General features: G+C 37.6%; 1 long non-coding RNA gene across 1 annotated transcript in view; it reads right to left on the reverse strand.

The window, feature by feature from the left end:
• Nucleotides 1-18629, reverse strand: part of LOC139804540 (uncharacterized) — a 72748-nt gene extending 54119 nt beyond the window's left edge. The window contains exons 1-2 of the long non-coding RNA XR_011729420.1: nt 18581-18629; nt 13849-13907 (exon numbers count right to left, since the gene is read on the reverse strand). This is a non-coding gene — a long non-coding RNA (uncharacterized lncRNA). The remainder of the gene's footprint in view (nt 1-13848; nt 13908-18580) is intronic.
• Nucleotides 18630-19032: the final 403 nt, after the last annotated feature.

A 19032-nucleotide genomic window follows, 5' to 3' on the forward strand; every position in this document is an offset into this window, starting at 1 on the left:
CGTTAAGGACATAAGGCTATTATTAATAATCTAAAGTTTCAAATTAGGTAGTCTGCAAGATTCAAGTGCTGAAAAAACAGGAAAAAATGAACCCTATCATTCCAGATGCTGAGGTGCTATGTGAGCTTTACTGAAATAGCCTGGCAATTTGCTAAGTGCTTCTTCCAGTGAATGCAACTATTTTCAAGGCTATTACCATCAAAGTCTGCTTTTGCAGGTAATATTCTAAAATGAATTAGTGTATTCTTTGGGCATAATGTAAAAAACAGAGAACCCAGAAGCCAGCAGCAGCATGGAGCAACAAAGCAAAGTGAAAAAATCCCCCCATATCTGAAGCCTCCAAGAAAAGAAACAGAATCTAGAATACACCATGAAATATTTACCTAAAGGAGCCACAAAAGTATCATCAGCTGACATTTACTCAGACTTTATACTGTACAATATTACTATTCAAAGAAAGGAGGAAATTGGTGGATAAATCTTGCTTGTGAATAGTCCTTATATCAGCCAGTGCTCTTTTCAGCAAGATGAGGAGCTTTTGTCATAAGTACATTCACACTCTTAAAGACCAATATGTGAAATTTTGCTATACAAAATATCCCAGGGAAATACAAAAAGTCTTCCCAAAGTGCTCCCACAGATCATTTGCCCTCCACGTACTACCACTTATTTACCTTTCCCCTCTTTTTTCTACTCTTTTCAGTTATTTCATGTTCTACCAATCAGTATTTCATTCATTATTTGTTTACTCCATATTGTCTGCTCACAGTTTTGAGTCTTGTATGCTACAAAATGGTCTAAAAAAAGTCAGGGAGCCTTAAAAGTACATAGAATTAATATTCTCATCACCCTGTCTTAAATGCAGAAGAAATAACATGGCAGTACAAAGTTATTTTGGCACAATCAGTCATCCAGGACATCCTATTCTAGGAACAGCTGTACTTCAGAAGCCACACAGCAAAATCAGGAACACTGAGTCTTCCAGAAATGAAAATTCAGATGGCTGGCAGGCAGAAATCAGCTCCTGACACTACCCAAACTCAAATTACTCCAAAACCCCCTTCCTTTTTTCTGATCCTGACCAAGATACACAGTGAGAAAAGTCTTTAAAAGAAACCTGAGTGCATAACAATTGTCCATCTCCAGCTGATGCCAACAGAAACACCCTGCACACCAGACCTGCTCTGTACTCTGAGATGTCTCTGTGCCAGAAGGAGCCCTGGGCTCACCCCAAAAGAGTAGCACAGGAAGAACTGCCCACTTCTTAAGGAGCTGCAGATCAAAAAGAGAGGATTTTGCTGCTTTATATAAAGTGCATCTACTGCCAAGGAGATCCTCATATTCCTGCAATAGGTTCAGTTGCAGGTTAAGGCATTCCTGATGCCTCCTCCTCACCTGGCAAAGTCTACATCACAACCTGGCAGGTGTTCAAAACCATCTTACAAGTGTGAGGAGGAATAAAGAAAACCAGCATGGCTGGTTTAATAGTATTGGCTTTACCACTATCAGGGTTATGGTGTCATCCATCTTACAAGCATGACTATCTGCAAATAAGCTGCAATTTGTGAATGGGTTGCATGAATGCACTTGTTTTTATTTATAACCTAACTATCAGGGTTTATGTTTTACTGGAGTCATCAGTTTGACTTCATTCTAACTGCTTCAGTCACCAGCTACCAGGAGTCTCTTCTAGGAAATCTACCAACCTCCTGGATCCTTGGGGCATGACTAGAAGTCATTGTGGACATAAATTAAGGAAGCCATTGGCAGTAAAGCATCCAAACTTTGATTGTCAACCACTCCTCTGTCCTTTCAAGGGAAACTTGCTCTGCTTTGGAAAGGAGATGGGTTAGTGGCACTCTGTGGTTATCAATCACTCTCTGCTTAGTTCAGCATTTCATCAAAGCTCTCCCAAATCTTCTGTACTCCTGGAAGGCAATGCATGTAAATTTTTCATGGAGCAGGAACCTTAGTCAGTCTCTCAAAACCATCTGGTAGGTCCACTCCTGCAAACCATTAGCCCCTTCTCCCCTTCAATAATCCATTCTGTCTTTATCTTTATTAACACTTTGTCTGTCTTTATCTTTATTAACACTTTGTCTGTGCTAAAAAAATCATTAGCACTGCTATTCATTTTCTATTTGGCATCATGGAGTGGTTACCCTTTATTTTGAAAATAAAGATGGTAGTGCCTTATTGCAAGGGATTCAAACAGCTACACTCAAAAGAATCCTGCACAGGACAGTGAGCTCCTCTTGACTCACTGACTTGCCCTGCAATAAACCAAATAGACTTCAAAGCAGTGTAAATCAGACATTCCTTTGCCCCTTTGTATTCCTGCAGAACAGCAGTTGGCACTCCAGATACATTTGTCACTGGTACAGTAAGAATGTACAGACAAGCAAAAACTATAAAAATCAAGTTAATAACTTTTTTCCTATGACAGGTCCATCAGATTTGGAATGCATTTAATTCACATTTCATTGATGATTAAACTTTTTATTCTATTGAATTTCTCATGTAATCTGTCAAGAATTTTGTGGACACTAATAGTCCACCATTGCAGAGGTACAGTAATTAAAGGCCTTATTTTGACAGCACAGTTACAATCCTGGAACTCTACAACAAAATGAGAAAAGCAATTTACTTGCAAACCAGAACCTAAATATCTTCACAGTGAGATCAGAAAACACACCTGCTACTTTATTGTGAGGTGTAATTTTACATATATTGGCAACACACAATACAATTAATTTCTTTTCAGACAGTAGGAGGAGAAAAAAAAAGCCAAACAAGAATAGTCCTTTCCTGTCTGGACTAAAATGTTGCCATTCAGAGTAAATAGATTTAGTGATTTATTCATCAGCATTACACAGTGAGGGCAGATTGCATTAATACAGATAAAACACAGAAGACTGCAAATATTACTGTTTTGCTCAAGAAATCAATAAGAAAAAAAAAATCTCAAATTGTATTTACTTAATCTGGTTTGGGGGGAGAATATGAGCATATTACTCTGCAGTAAAGCCTGAGAATTTTAATATGAAGTGAGTATATGAAATCCCTGCAGAGGGTCTTGCAAGTTATTAAAGTAATACAGAAGAAATGCTTTTTCCATATGAGGAATTCTTGTAACTGCTGGACAGTGAATCTGGAAACAAATTCTAATTCAGAATGTTGTATTTTTCTATCTGTCTGGTAGTAATTTTCTGCATTTTATTTACACTTTAAGGATTTACCTCAGGTAAGCTATGAGAAGTGAACTGGAGACTATAATAAGATCTTATGCATTTCAAGCTACTGCCCAAAATTGCAGACTGGATAGCAAAGGATTATCTGAAACCTGGTCACTGAGTTGGTTTTATTTCCAGTCAACATACAATCCAGCAGATACAATGAAACATAAGGAACAGGGCTGAAGAATCACACCGAGGTGCAATGTCACAAAGATTAAGAGGCTATGAATGAAGATGCAGTGTTGTCACGCTTTAACACTGGCCCAGCAATTAAGGGTTTAGGATAATAAATAGAATTATTCACCAAAAAAACCCACAAAAAACCAATCCATCAATGGTGAGTTGAGATGGAAGCTGCATTCAGTGTAGCCCAGTGTAATGCTGATAAATAAATCAATGTATTCAATCCTGATTGCAGTGGAAACAGAAAGCCATAACCTAGGAGTGGGATCAGAACCTTGTAAAACTGCACCTGACATTTTCTTTTTAGGCACAATCTTATTATAGAATAGACTTTAGTTAGTAAGTTCATTCCTAGACAGATTACATTTTTCCTTGTTTGAATACTATTTAAAACCTAGCTTCAAAATGAAACCCAGTGATGCAGCAACTGCTTGATAAGAGGAAGGATTTAGGCTGAGACCCAGGGGCTGCACGGCTACTGTAGGCACATCTGTGCACCCCTGGGATAAATGTTTGTACCAGGAGAGCAACCATAATCCACAGTGCTCCTGAGAATACTGCTAGAGTTTCATTACACATTCCCCTCTCTCTCTGACATCCTTTGGTGCATGGCTGGCAAGGGAACCCTATTAAATCAGTGCTTTTAAAATAGCAAAAAAATAGCAGTCTACAGAGTATCAGTAAGCAAGAACAAGAAACTCACAGTTAAGTGTACACATTTACAAGCAGCCTAATTGTCTGCTTGTAAGAGACTGCCATATTTTAATAATTAATACATTTTAAGGAAGTGTTGTATATATATATGCAAGCCTGGTTCATACTAAAACACTGTTTTAAAAGGTTTGTTGTATTTTAAATTATTTAAGTGTGGTTTGGTGTCTCATTACTCTGGCAGCCCAAGCAGCAGCTGACATAATTCCCTCATCATATGCAACACACTGAACTCCTGAAGTCAGATGTTCTCTGTGCATTTTGGTTAATATGAGAGAACATGAGGTTAAAACCTACTGTTTTCTCCTCTGTAAAGCACTGCTGTCCCTGGTGCCACTTGAGCTTCCAGGGAAGGATGATCTGAAAGAGCCACCAAAGCTAAATGATCCTGCAAAGTCCTCTGTGGCTGGGGTTCTGGCAGCTTTAATGGAAAATCTGAAGGTGGGGGACTTTTTGAGGAGCTCCCAAGGGTGACTCAGACTTTTAGGTGAACTACCTAGATATCATTTCTCAGCAACTCTGTGAAGCTCTTCCACATTAACACCACTGTGTCTGCAAGAAGGACAAAATTAATAAGCCCCAAGAGCCTAATAATGAGTTCTAAAGGGACACACCAGCATGGTGCAGGCCCAGATCCTCCAGCCTGGCTTCTTTTTGCTCAAACTATATTCACTCAAATTCCCAGGGTCAAATTCCCAAGCAAAAACTCATCTGTCTGTCACATTGCACTTGACAGTCCTTGACTTAACCACTCCCATTGGCTTCTCTTGGAAAGTTAATACTTCTTCTCCTTGCCAAGACAGGGATTGCCAACAAAAGAATCAGAGAACCAGACAAGCTGTAATGCTCCTGATAGTCTGGTGAACTTTGATTCTCCAAAGTGGAGATTTTGTGAAAGGATAAAGCAGAAAGGAAGAAATTCTAAGTTGAGATAACTCCATGGCTTCCTTGTTACAAATATAACTTAAATTAGGAGAAATTGTCCTCTTAGGCCAATACAGCACCTTATAATACATGGAAAAGTCACAGCTACAACTAGAAAAAGTATTGGTTTCAACTTCTGGTAAAAAAAGCAGTTTTTCAATGCCTTTGCTACACTTCTTCAAAAAAAGTACTATCTCATTATCTCCCCTTTGTTTCTTCTTACAATGCATCTATTTCTACACCTGCACCCATCACAACAGGGAGATGAGCCAGCGAACAGCAAGTGAATATTAGAAATATTTAGTTAAGATCACCTGTAAAATATTGTGTGCTTGACTATTCTATTGTACCTTCTGTATGCTTTTTGCTTTTTCATTTTCTTCTAATTATTTATATTATGATACTTGAGTTTTTGCACTGTAATGCCAGCAAATAGGATTATTTGATAGCAATGCTGATCAAGGATTTGGTAGGGAGGGAAATGCTGACCCCACCGGTCTTACTTTAGTCTGCAGAGATCCAACACTATGTTAGACCTCTCTATGGTTTAATTATCAGTAATAAATTACTGGGTCTGTGTAAATAGCTCTTGTCAACAGGGTTTAGGGTCCTTTGTAAATCTGAAGGTTTCAAACTATGTAATTTCATGTTTGTAATTTTTGGTACTGTGGTATTTGTAAATCTTTGTGAAAGCTTGGGAAAAAGTTCCATAGTAAGCAAGTTGTATTTTATTATTTTCAATAGTATTGTGCTTGAGAAAAGCATAATTCTTATGATGTAGCACAAATGTAGCAATAAATATAGACAGGGTTCTTTGGATCATCTGATATAACTATTAAAATAAAAAGTTCACAGTAGCTGGCCCAGGACAGCAGGAGCACACTCATATGCAGAAATAACTAATCCTGATTCTGGACCCTATAAACATCCTAAGTGGCAGTGACAAGTGACATAACCTTCCCTCTCCAGAAGGAGAAGGCCCTAAACTGATTTTCTTTCACAGCTCCTGAGCCAGGACAGAAGCAGAAAACAGCTCCAGCCTCCTTGCTCTGTCAGTTTCAGAGCAGCAGACTTCAAAATTATGATTTTCTAGACAGAGGAGTCATAAAACTTCTGAAGTATAGATAGATTTAATCTACTGCATTTCCTAGAAAATCAGTTACCCTACTTAAAGCTGTTTGATTATTCAGACAAAATCAATCTTTGGCAAATCCTTTGTTCATTTTCTACCCTTTTTTCTTTATCTCTGTTTCTTTAATTACAACTTGTCTGGTGCATATCCTTCAACCACAGCAATTATAACAAGTCTATAACTCCTTTCATTATCTCTTCTTTCACAATCTCTTTTAAATTCTTGCATTCTCTTGAGGTCAAACTAATGACACTATAGTTGTCCAGATCACTATTTCACAGTGCCCCACAAGGTTGGGCATGATATAGATTAGAAATAGAATTAAAATTAAACGTGAGGAAATGGAGGGGATAGAGCTGAAAGGAGAACATCCAGCTGCAATCAGTAACAAATGGCATTTTATTTTATTTTCAGAATCCTGCCTGGACAATGCAATTTAGAAGCTTCCTTTCCCTTGGTGATCCTCTTGCCCATGTAGTAACACTTGTGGAAATCTGGTAAACTGACCTCACATGGAAATGGAAAAGAAATAAAATATATGGTATTTGCTTCCAATGGTTTGAAAATACATCCTGTTTTCTTCAAATGATTTGGACATTGAAGTTGCCAACTCCAGTACAATTATAAAGCAAAATAATGTGAAAAACTGATTAATGTTTAATAAGTAGAAATATTGTTTGCCAATTCATACTGCTGTTTGCTATGATTCATGCCTGAATGTGAATTTGGGACAAAACTTTCAAATATGTATGAGGCTGAACACATGTTTAAGTGCTGCTCACAGTAGGGATGAATTCATAATTTCTTTCACTGATGTTCACAATAAGAATCCAATCCTAAGTTATTGAGTATAAATCAATACAAATATAGCACTGCTAAAGGCTTTGTTTCCTCAGCTTTTATACCAGTCAAACCTTCACCCTAAATTTTTCAAGGACATTTCCAAAGGTAAGATTCATGGACTAGATAGCAATCCTACATAGCAGGCATGTTTTCACTTTGTTTTGTTAGGAAAACAATGTAAATGTATTAACATATTTAGTTAATGTTTTCATGGTTCAGTTCAACTATTTTTGTAAAATGAGATTTCATGCTATGTGTATTTAAAGGTGTCATGCAAGAATGCACTTTCCTAAACAATTCAACACCCTTACTGGAACTGCATGAAGCTCACAAATGATTGAACCTTAGGATATTAACTTCAACACATCCATTCTCCACACATTTAATAAATATGCAGATTTCTTTGTTGATTGAGAGAAAACATTTGGTTTTCAGGATTTCATTGTCTAGGAATTGTACACCCATTGACTTCTCAGTCAATAATTCAGACAACACCCCATATGTGCAGAAATAAAGTTGTCTTGCTGATTAAAGAATCATACACTCTTAATAGAAAGTCTTTTCAATTTAGCTCCCATGTACAAATAAAATAAATCATTTCAGATATACTAAGTACACATTTAGAAAAAAGCTTTATGTGTGGAAGAAAAATTCTATTTTCTAATTACACAAATGTACATAATTTGAGAGGTAATTGACCAACAAATGCTGTGTGAGAGTCTGTATAACCCAATTACATTCATCATTTATAAAGTGAGAATGTAGCTAAAATCATAATTGGCAGGGGCAGTATAAAGTAACCACAAATGGTTTAGACATTTGCCTGTTTTCCTACAATCCTCCCTTATAGACAGCAGATAAAACAGGAGGAGGATTCCAAATCCTGCAAGAAGCCTAAGCATGAAGTTAAGAGCAACTGCCTCCAATTCTGTTTCTGTGATAAGCAAAGAGTACAAGAGGCAGAGACTTCTCATATTTAACAAGTGCTTTTTTGAAATACTGTGAAATCTATACGTGATTATTAGGGAGAGACCCAAAATCTTCTAAACCTGGAAGAATGAAGGAATTGATTGTGTGTATTAGACCTCTGCTCCAAGTGCTGTTATCACTCTCACTTGGCCTGTCTCAAGGAATATCAATTTGTAGTAAAAGGAAAAACTCCAAGGCAGATAAAAGCAGAAATGAATCAAAAGCAGCCAAATTCAAGTCCAGCTTGGCTGTGACTGACTTGGCTGTACAACATCACAGGTGCATGTCTTCACCACTATGTATTCTTTCCAAGTCCTTTGTCAAAGAAAGCTTTGAAAAATCTGTTTTCTTCTACCAGTGTACAGAATGCTTTCTAAATTCTCAGGAAAAAGTGCCAGATGCAGAAACCAGTTCCTATACACAGCTTTAAGGTGTTAGATTGAATGTTGCATTTGCATCTACTGCAGGTCTGACTTAGCATATTTTCCCATGCTTGGTAGCTCCACCTGCCTGAGCCCCCAGCACTCCTTTGCCACCAAATCCTCCTTAGAGAAGGGCAAGGGGGAGCAATAGAGATGCTGTCACTTCTGTGCTTCTTATTATCTAAAGGTTACTATCACAGCAACCTTAGCATGTGCTGCCATGCCAAGTGCAAACTTAATTATAAATCCTTATTTATCTTTTCTTTCTCTGAGACACATGAATCCTGTTACCATGGTTTGGCAATACAGGCCCCCTCCCCTCCAAGGAAAACACATTTTGTACAAGTCTTTTCTTCCATCTGAATTCCAATTCAGCCACACCATAAAAAGTCTGTTTCCCTTTGGAAAAAAAAAAAAACAAAACTGGGTAACATTTTTAAATGCAATTGCTTTTGCAAACTGACAACTAATTATCCAAAAGCAAAATGCACATTAGGCATTTAAATAATGAAATGTCAGTCAGTATAATGGAAGTGCCACTTTACTTTTTGCTTTCAGAAATTATTTTAGTCTTAAAATTAATCTATCTACATATACAAGGCACACGTGTTTTGCAATTATGCTTATCCATGTAAAATCTTACTAAATTATATTATTTCCACCTACAGACTCCTTGCTTATGTCCTTCAACCACAGCTATTTGTAAAGGTACAAATGCCACTATTACCACAAGGGGTTCAGGCCCACAGTTGTTATTAAGTGCTCTCTTGACTATCTTGCTGCTTGCACAGGGAATTTTTTCATCACTGCTGATAACTAGAAGATGTTTATTTAACTGTGCCATGAACCTAAGCCAGACATCATTACACAGAAGTGAACTGTGCTAACATTGGGATTGTGAGGCCTGAAAAAACAAGACCCCACAAAGCTGCAAAAATTACTCATCTGAAGGATATGCTCTGTTTCCCTAACTAATAACAAGATTTTTTTTACTTTAAGTTTTTAACAGCAGACAAATTATAAACAAGTGCAGAGGTAAGACTGTGTCTTCCCTAGCCACATCATTCCTAGTTCTTCATCTCAGATTCTTCAACATCTCAGCTCTGAGACCAACACACACCTGCAACCCCCCTCACAGATGCTGGAGGAGGCTGCCCAGGGGAGCATCTCCCAGGTACTTGCTGCTTACTCCAGGTGTGGAACACAGCCAGGGGGTCACTGGGAGCAGCTACTCAAGCCTTCCTCCTCCTTATCCTTTTGGGGAATAAAGGCTGCTACTTACCCCAGGATTTCTGCTTACAAGGTCAGTCCCTGTGGTAACGCACAGCTATGACATAGCAGTGCACAAGACTTTTTTTCTTCCATTTTAAATTATGAAAAAAAGGTTTTGTGGGGGTGGTGGAAACAGTGAAACCAAGAACACAGTCCTGTGATGTGTTCTGTTGGTAACCCCATACAGCAGTTTGGCTTTGAGACCTCCAAGCATGTAACTTATGCAGAAGAATAAACACATGGATAATGTAGATTCAGAGATCCTGCCTATATATATTGAGGTACATGTAGACAGATGTATATTAAAACAATGAAAATGGTTTCTAAAACATGCATATTTATCTATGTACATATATGCATACCCTGGTATACCTCCAGGGTTCAGGCACAGGGGAGTGTGCACACACATACATAGGTACCCACACCAGCTGCATTCTCACAGACAGACAAAATAATTTGTGCAGAGAACTGCACTGGACTTGACACCTACTCCTGTTGGAAATAAAATTCTAGAGCAATGAACCAGAATTCAGTAAGCAAAAGAAAGAGTTTCCTCATGAATATTTATGTAGAACTGTTTAACATGAGCAAAAATGACAAGGATGTGGCACTGGTACTCATGCTCTAACACCATATTTTAACAAAACAATTTGGAAGGATGGAATAAAATACACAGTATAATAGATTCAGAACTGCAGCCCTGTTCCAAACACATCCATCATTTTACCTGCAAGAGTCATCCTGTTTCAGCAGTGGCCCTACTTGCATGTAGCACTTTAAGTGGGCATGAAAATATATCTTCCATAAATTTGCTATAATAGGGTAACAGGAATTACTGTTCCTGAGGTTGCCAAATGATTTCCTCTAAATAGTCACTGCTTGGTTCAAAATTTTCAATTTCCCACCTCTATGCAAGAATGGTTTCTATTTAATAATTTACAATTATCTGTTATGTTGCTTGAATAAGATGCTTCACTCATTTTTGTTATTATAATAAATATAATGCTTTCATATTATAAGAAAAAAGCAGAGGTCTTTTTTGGGTAACATTTTAACCTGAATAACTGCAAACATAGAGTTCCAATTTGGCACTATGATAATCCCTATTAAGAAACACACAGCAATATGGAAAATAGGCTTTGATTTGGCTAAATTATGATCTCTTGGGAAATGGTGTGCAGCTTTTGTTAAACTTACTAGGTGGGCAGTGGACTGCACATATGTTAGCAGCTTTTTAGTATACTGCCTCAGTCTAATTTAGTCATGTTTGTTACAGGAAATCCAGGATCAGAAATAAGTACTTTCAAAACCTTTCACCCCTCTTATTATTTTTTCATTACAATATATCTTCAGTCCACTAAAAAAACCACAAGAATCATTAACTACTCCATCCCCATGTATAGCAAATTATTGAACTTTTTTATTTGGTATATATAGCTCTAATTTAATGAAGCTCAAATGAGACTCTGGCTTGATCCATAACTTAGAGAATCATAGAATTGCTTTGGTTGGAAAATAGCTTCAAGGTCATCACATCCAACCATTAACCCAGCACTGCCAAGTCCACCACTAACCCAGGTCTCTGTGCACCACATCTACACAGCTTTTAAACAACTGCAGTGATAGTGATGCAAGAACAAGCAAAAATAAAAAGGCAATTGCCTTGAAGTTGTCAACATTTATACTAGGGACTCACTCATGAAGTACCCTGGAGATGCAGGCACAGTCTCTTTATAATCCACATTAAGATACCTAAGATTTCATTGAGGTTCTCTTCCTAAGTGCCCATGTTTAATTCCCATGTTTAATTCCCAGGGAAAGCAGATGGCACAAGGGGTGTCCCAATCACAACTTGCAGTGTAGGTAAGGGTGGGTGCACACCTGAGGACCAGGGCTATCATCAGCTGAGAGGTCACAGGTGTTCACGTGTGTCATCTTTATGTTCTCACAGGGAGAAAATTTGGAGTTGCCTTCAACTTCAATATTTCCCCATTTATTTTAAGCATACACCCTTCCTCCTTTGATGGTCAATTGGTTGCAATAAACAACATGCTTATGTTTTTGTTTCATTGATGAGAGTCACAGTTATTTCCAGAAAACATTTGTGCAAGCAAATGTAATCTTAGTGTTAATAATTTAATCAATTAATATAATTAACATGTATATTAAATTATTAAAATTCCAGTAATACTAACATAAGTATATTAAAATGTTTTAAATATTAATATAATTAATAATTTAAGGCTTTAAAACTAATTTGATGAGCATTTGTGCCTGCACTATGCAGCAAAGCAAACATTGTTACAGGTAAGCAAGGTAGAAGCATGACCATTCAGTCTGCAAAACAGATTTCAGTAGCTGATTTTTGAGCAAAGTTCTTTTTGCAAAGGACCTGAACAAGATCAAGAATGGCTGCATAAACATCCTCTCTCTGATGCCTCTGTAGAGAAGGGACAGAGCAAGCTCACACATTTTAAAGACCCAGGGAGCCAGTCATTATGAAACCCTAGGCTTTGATGCTAGCTTGATAATGCTGTGATTACTGAGTCATTTGGAGGGGAAAGGAAAGGGCAAGGAACATTCTTACATTATTTTCATGTGAAAATAAGGAGATGGAGCAAGGTAGATATTCTCACTTCACTGCTTCACCTTCCCACACACATTCCTGAGATTCAGGATATGTAATAGGGCTATTTTGGAGATAAGTAAGATGTGATGAGTTTGTAGCAGGCTTTTTCAGTAAATCAACTTTAATTTTTAGTAATACTAAGGAGAGCAATCATAAACAGAATCATTTTGTGATGACAGCAATGAATTTCTTGCAATTTCCTCTATCACATTTAAAAAAGGGGAAATATATCCCAATATAATTTCCTTCTGCAGATTTATCATCACTAGATCATATCTTATTGCTATTATATGAACACTGTATTTAGATACTTGTGCTCAGAGAAAGGCTCCTCATTTTTGGCAATTTCCCTTTTTATAACTCTTGAATCCCTGCTAATTTCTGCTTCGTTACTTTAATATAATTCTTCACTGATGAGAATCTTAGGAGATGAGACATGCTTTACAACATTAGTGCCTTTTCATGAAAAGCAAATGTAAAAAGAAGTATGAAAGCAACTGAGCCAGGCAGAAAAAGAGAAAGGCATTGGAGCCTCAGCCCAAATTTATTTAAAATAAAAGATTTTTCCCTCTTATGCCACCAAGGGACTAAAAGAAATGAAAAAGCAACTTCATATATCAGGAGAAATTTTTAATAACAGAAGAACATATTATGAGATTGATTTTGATTTGTTTAATAGAACCACCAGCTCCTCCTAGGGATAAAAGACCAAGGTTCAGGATATGTTTTAAAACTAATCTGATAAAAGATTAGCCACAAAGAACCACAGCACTAGTTCAAGACTTGAGAAAACATTTGAAGTGGCATCACCACCCCAGAATAAACCCAAGGTAGAAAAATTTAAGTCTCCACATCTTAACAGCCATGCAGAAACCATTGTTGAACATCATAGCCCTTCCTCATTCATAATAAGCAATTCATCTTCTGCTATTTATATCCCTAATATCATTCCATATTGAGCATCCTTGGCACCAGAAATCACTTAGAACTAATGAACATTCAACTACCCATTTCTCAAAAGACCACATGCTTTGTATATTTTTATACTCATGAGGAGCAGCTGTCAGATCTGCCTTTCAGTAGCTTGACAAAAACCTAGATCTTCTCCCCAGGTTCAGTAGCTGCTCACAGCAAGGATGCTTTCAATCCAGACAGGGGGGGAACTCTTGCCTCTTCCCTATCAGCAGCCTTGCAAAATTATCTCAGCTGCAAGTCAGTCACTACTACCTAAATTTTTATCTCTGCCTTTAAGTAATGGATTTTGTGGAAAGCTTCGCAGTATTTGAGAGCAATTTTGCATTTTACCTCAAAACACATGTGAAATTCATGGCCTCTAACTTCTCAGTTAGCTGAGGAATGTCAGGGTTCACCTAATAATGTCACAGTCAACAGCTTCAGGACAACCACTGCACGACTAACACTTATGATACCTCTTAAGACATGAAGTACTCTTGTGGCTAAACAGTTTTATGGATCAGGGAAAAGGGGAGGGAGTAGGAAGGCAAAAGATCACAAGTTTCACAGTACCTTTCAAGACAGTCCTTCTCATCGCAATGCAGTGCCGAGTACTCAGTGCTGGATGAATCCTGGCAAAGATAAGAAAAGTGGGATCTTAGAGTGTGTCTACTCACCCAAAATGCTGGGAAAGAAACATGCTGGCAGATGAATTCTGCTGATCATAGCCAAAAGAAAATGCAGTTATAGCAGGTCACACTGCCTCTTCAAAAATTCTGCTCACATGCAGTGAACCTGTAGGGTTTTTGGCCCTGCTAGCAAATGTCATCCTCAGAAGTCTCTAAGTAAGAAGATGTGGATCCCCTAGTGAACACCTTCTAAAGATAACCATCAGAAAGAAACCACTCCAGGTCTCACAATAAAGTATAATTGCTGAACTTCCACTAATGGTATTCCTTCCCCAGGGCTCTGTGAGCTGCATGCCCCCATCCTTCAACTGCTGATCTGCTTCACTACCAAACCCAAACTGTTTGCAACACTACACACATTAAAGGGGCCAGCAGCTGAGCTGACACAACCTAAGGAAAATAGCCCTTCAGTCTGCACAACTTAAACCATTTTCAGGACACTAACCCCTGGATACAGGGAACATTAGCTTTGGGTCTTCCTCTTGGAAATGCTACTATTAAAATAAAGCTGCTGGGGTTTCCTGATATAGGGCATCTTGTTTCTTGTATAACACTGCCATAAAACCAAGCACTGCCATGGGAGCAGACAGCATGCCAAGCAGGCTTCAAAATACTCTGGAGTCTAAATTCTGGCTGGAAGTTCCATGACAATAGAATTTTCAGCACTGGCACTCTGGGATCTGGAAAACCACCTTCTCTCAATAATGTTAATTCCCTGATTCATACTCACTTTTGTGTGCAGCTCAAAATAAGTCAGATTCTATTCAACTACTCTCTGGACTAGAAGATGTTTCAGTTACATCCTGTTGCATCACAGTGAAATTAAAAAAATTTTGAATTTTTTTTTTTTTTTTTTTTAGGACATAAGTGATTAAATACACAGGAGATTAAATTACAGGGAGTAAGACGAAGGAAATTCCACCATTAAATTGTTCTGAAACTGCTATAGCAGGAAGTAAGATTCCCTAAACAAACCACTACTAGAGCACTAGCTATTCTTTCATACTGAAATAAACTTACATTAGGAAACCTGGAAGAACTATAATAGCATTGTAGTCAAGGAAACTCATTCTGATAGAGCAGTAACTTTGCATTCATACATTAAAAGTCTTGGACTGATTCCTCAATATTTGCCATTTAGAATTTACTCCTAGATTTCTTGCCCAGAACAGCAGTCATAGCCATGATTGAGAATGGACATGTCAATGGTTTTCCAAAAGATGCTGAGGAACGGACCAAAGCTCGTTTTTTAGTTTAATTCTTTCTTCAGAAGGGCAATATCTCTTTCCTTTGTCCTTATCTCTTTCACCCCATCATTATTTTTAATTTGGAAATCAATTACAACAGTAGATATCTCAAGAGTACAGACATTTATAGGCAGAGCAGCCAAAGACCTGACAGTCACAGGAGAATCAAATTCTTTCACTCAGTCTGGAAAGTATTAACTACCTGCCTTGGGCTTAAAGAAGGATGATGGGTTTTGAGGTGTAAGAAGAGAGTGAATTTTTTTTTCAAAGTTCACAACTACAGAGAAGTTAAGCTTACTCCTTTAAAAGCTACCAGGATTACGACATGCTTTGCAGAGGAAGAAATCCAGTATTTAGTTCATTATTTCTGTGTCATTAGTTCCTAACACCAGACCAGTGCAACACTTCCCAAGGGATATCCAGGGAACCCAAAGTTTCACCAAATTTCCATTGTTTTATTGCAGTGGTACAGAAAGCAGAGCTACACATGGCCAAGTGTCCAGGAGGAAGATGACAGTTAAATTTTTACATGAACAGGTTCACTACTGTATGAATATTGTGTGAGGAATGTTATCACTACCAACATTTCTTAGAAGGGAAGTCCCACATTCTCACATTTGTCTTTTCTTTATTGGAAGTCTCCAGAGTGAAGCTGAGACATTATCAGAAGCAGTTAGGATATGGGAAAAGCTGATCTATTAAATCCTTGTGATCTTGACACCGTTACATATTAAAATATAAGTGCAAACAATAGCTTTTTAAACAGTATCATTAAATAGAGAAGTTAACCATCAATCCCCAATAATGACTTGTTCATTTATTTTGCCAGCAGGGCTAATATCCCACTTGGTGAATCATCAATAAAAGTCCTGGTTAAAAGGAAAACAACTATTCCTTTCATACATTTATGCAAGGTTCAGACAGAACTGAGATTTCACACTAAAATAAGACATTTTTGTCAAATTTCACACTGTTTTTTACAATACCAATTTTGAAAGCCATGGTAGGAAGTTGATTTGATCTGCTTGTAATCAGCCTTGTGAAGTTGCAGTAATTTAGCATCATTGACATTTAACTTTTACCTGTTTATTATTTTAATAAAATCTTGGAACTCAAGCCTGCAGGCAAAGGCAATTTCACTGGAGAATCTGAGAAATGTAGCTCAGTTTCTGAAGTCAACCCTTTGTCCATAACAATGTGAGCAGCTCAGTTTTTGTGAAAACTACAGAATAAAAATCACCTTGACCAGATGTCCATTCCATATTCCTAGTTATCACTTAAAGGCTAACAGACAGGTTTCACACTGAATTTCTTACACTGTAAAATTGCATCCTCCAAAGCCCCACATGAAACCTGTCCTGCCAATTGAAAAAAAAAAAAAAAAAAAAAAATAGTGTAGCCCAACAGTGCAGCAAGCATGTTCTCCCACAGGGCTGCATTATGCTCTTTCCCTTTCTCACAGCCCACTCTTAGCTGCTTAGGATGCAGTCTTTAATGTAGTAATTATTTAGCAAAGTCTGATTATTTAGAGAAAACCACATTCAAATTCATGCCAGGAATCTTGCCTCACCTCTAGTTTGCTTCTCCTTTTCCCTCTGCCATACATGCATTTTTACTTCAAACCAGACTGCTTTGTTCAATGGTATCAAACCTGGTATGTCAGAAACTTGTTGAGCTGAGCAGCTCAGTGTCAGAGTGCTGCACGAGCAAATGCCTGCAATGTCATATAGCAGCATACAGTATTTTAATTATTATTTTACAGATGGTTGAATTCTTTAAAACTTGCTCCACCATTTTGTAAAACTTCCTGCACCATTAAGCTTAATGGTGGATCATTCTGACTGACCAGAGCAAAGTTCTGATGGATATTATCAGACACAGCTGGAAAGAGCTCACAATACATTTTGGCTTTTGTTTGATTTTGGTTTGGGGGTTTTTAAAGTTTACAACCAACACACAAAGTTCTGTCATTTGGAAAAATCATCTTAGAACAATTGTCACACTAACTCTATTTAGCATGCTCCTTTCCATTTCTTTCCCTGATTGTAACATACATCAAGTAATTACATGCAATTAAACTTATTCTTTCCAATGTTTTTGCCTTGTTTCCTTTTATTTCACTACAATTATTGTGAATTTACTTCTCCTAATCAACTTGCACTTTTCAAACAATTCTGCATGCATCTTATGCCTCAAAAGGGACAATACTAAATTTCACTGCTCTTTCAGAATGATCCCCTCTGTCATCATTCTTTACATCAGAAAAAAACCAGCCACAAAGCTATTTTAATACCTATCTTTCAACTGTTCTGTTTATTCTAAACATAAATTGGTAGGGGCCTTTCAAAGAAGAGGATATTTGCAGCCTGCTCTGACAGAGGGCTGTTGCACACTCCAAATTTGTTCTATGCCTCATTGAGGGTCTCATAATACAACCTACACAAAAAAAAGAATGAAACAGTCAAATCGTGCTGTGATCTGAAGATTTTTTTCCTTTAGTATATAGTAGCATTGACATGAATTGTTAACAACAGAAAGGAACTTCAGAAGTTGCAGTATTATAAAACAAATAAGTTGTTGATTTAAGATAGGGACATAAGATGAGAAAAATACATCAGCTTCTCCAAAAGAATGCATCCAACCTCTGAATTATTCAGTTTTTAGACTCTTTGAGGCAGGGACTGCCTTTTAAAACATCCTATGGCATACAGCCTGAGTGGGTCTTAAGAGGTAGAATATCCAGGTAATCCTACAACACCTACAGTAATAAACACACACAAGGCAACACTGATAAATATAAAGGCCACAGCCTCTGTCCTTGATCAGAGAGGAACTGATATTCCTAGCCCCAAATATTTTATGTACATTTATGTACATTTTATGTACAATTGTTTCCAACCCCCATTAAACAAAACATAATTGACTTCTCCCTGTACAAAAGGGAGTAGAAATGCGCTACAGCCTTGGATAGGGTCCTTTCAACAATTACCATTTCCATCTTCTCAGAGCTCACCTCCCCAGTTACTGATAAATAAAAGAGACCAGCAGCTGTTTTACCAACTGAAACTCACACAGAGACCAAGAGAACTTCCAACAAACCTTTTCTTTATGGCTTTTTTCAGACAACATCCCAATATTTTCTCATGCATTCTCTAAGCCAGGTGCCACCAAGAATACACTGGGAGGCACAGAGCTGGAAGATATCCACTACTTCCTACACTTCCATGTTCTTAGCACACAACCATACATTCTTAGTTTTCCTTAAGTACATATTTAATTTTCCTTAGGTACATTATGACAAAAATACAGTTTAAGACCCAAGTCCTGCTTGATACTTAACAGGCAAACTATTAAAATAGACAAATTTACCTTAACATCCACAGTCCTGATTCCACACAAACCACAACTGAACACCCCCAGGAACAAGAGGGCTCTCCCAGAGCTTGCTTCTATATATAGCAGGCTGATAACATACTCCCCCTTCCAGAATGCTCCATCCAATAGCTGCATCACAGTGATTTAAATCACCTGTTGGATTTTCTGCTGAACTGATAAAGGAGATCATTAGCAGAGGCTGTAACGAGGCAGAGGGTGGGATTAGAATCAGCTGGGAGCTCTGGTAGTTAGGAGCTCCCCACATGAGAGCTCATGCTCCTCAGGTGTTTTTCATTTGTTTTGTTGCAAATCTAATTTTTTCACCAGTCTGGGAAGAGGAGTATGCTTGAAACATTTTCAGCTGAGAAAGAGCCACTAATCTCACAGTATAGAAAACCAAATGTTACTATCCATATGTGGGATGGGTCTTTGTATCATAATTCTGA

Source organism: Heliangelus exortis, chromosome 18 (assembly GCF_036169615.1).
Source record: "Heliangelus exortis chromosome 18, bHelExo1.hap1, whole genome shotgun sequence".
Lineage (NCBI taxonomy): Eukaryota > Metazoa > Chordata > Aves > Apodiformes > Trochilidae > Heliangelus > Heliangelus exortis.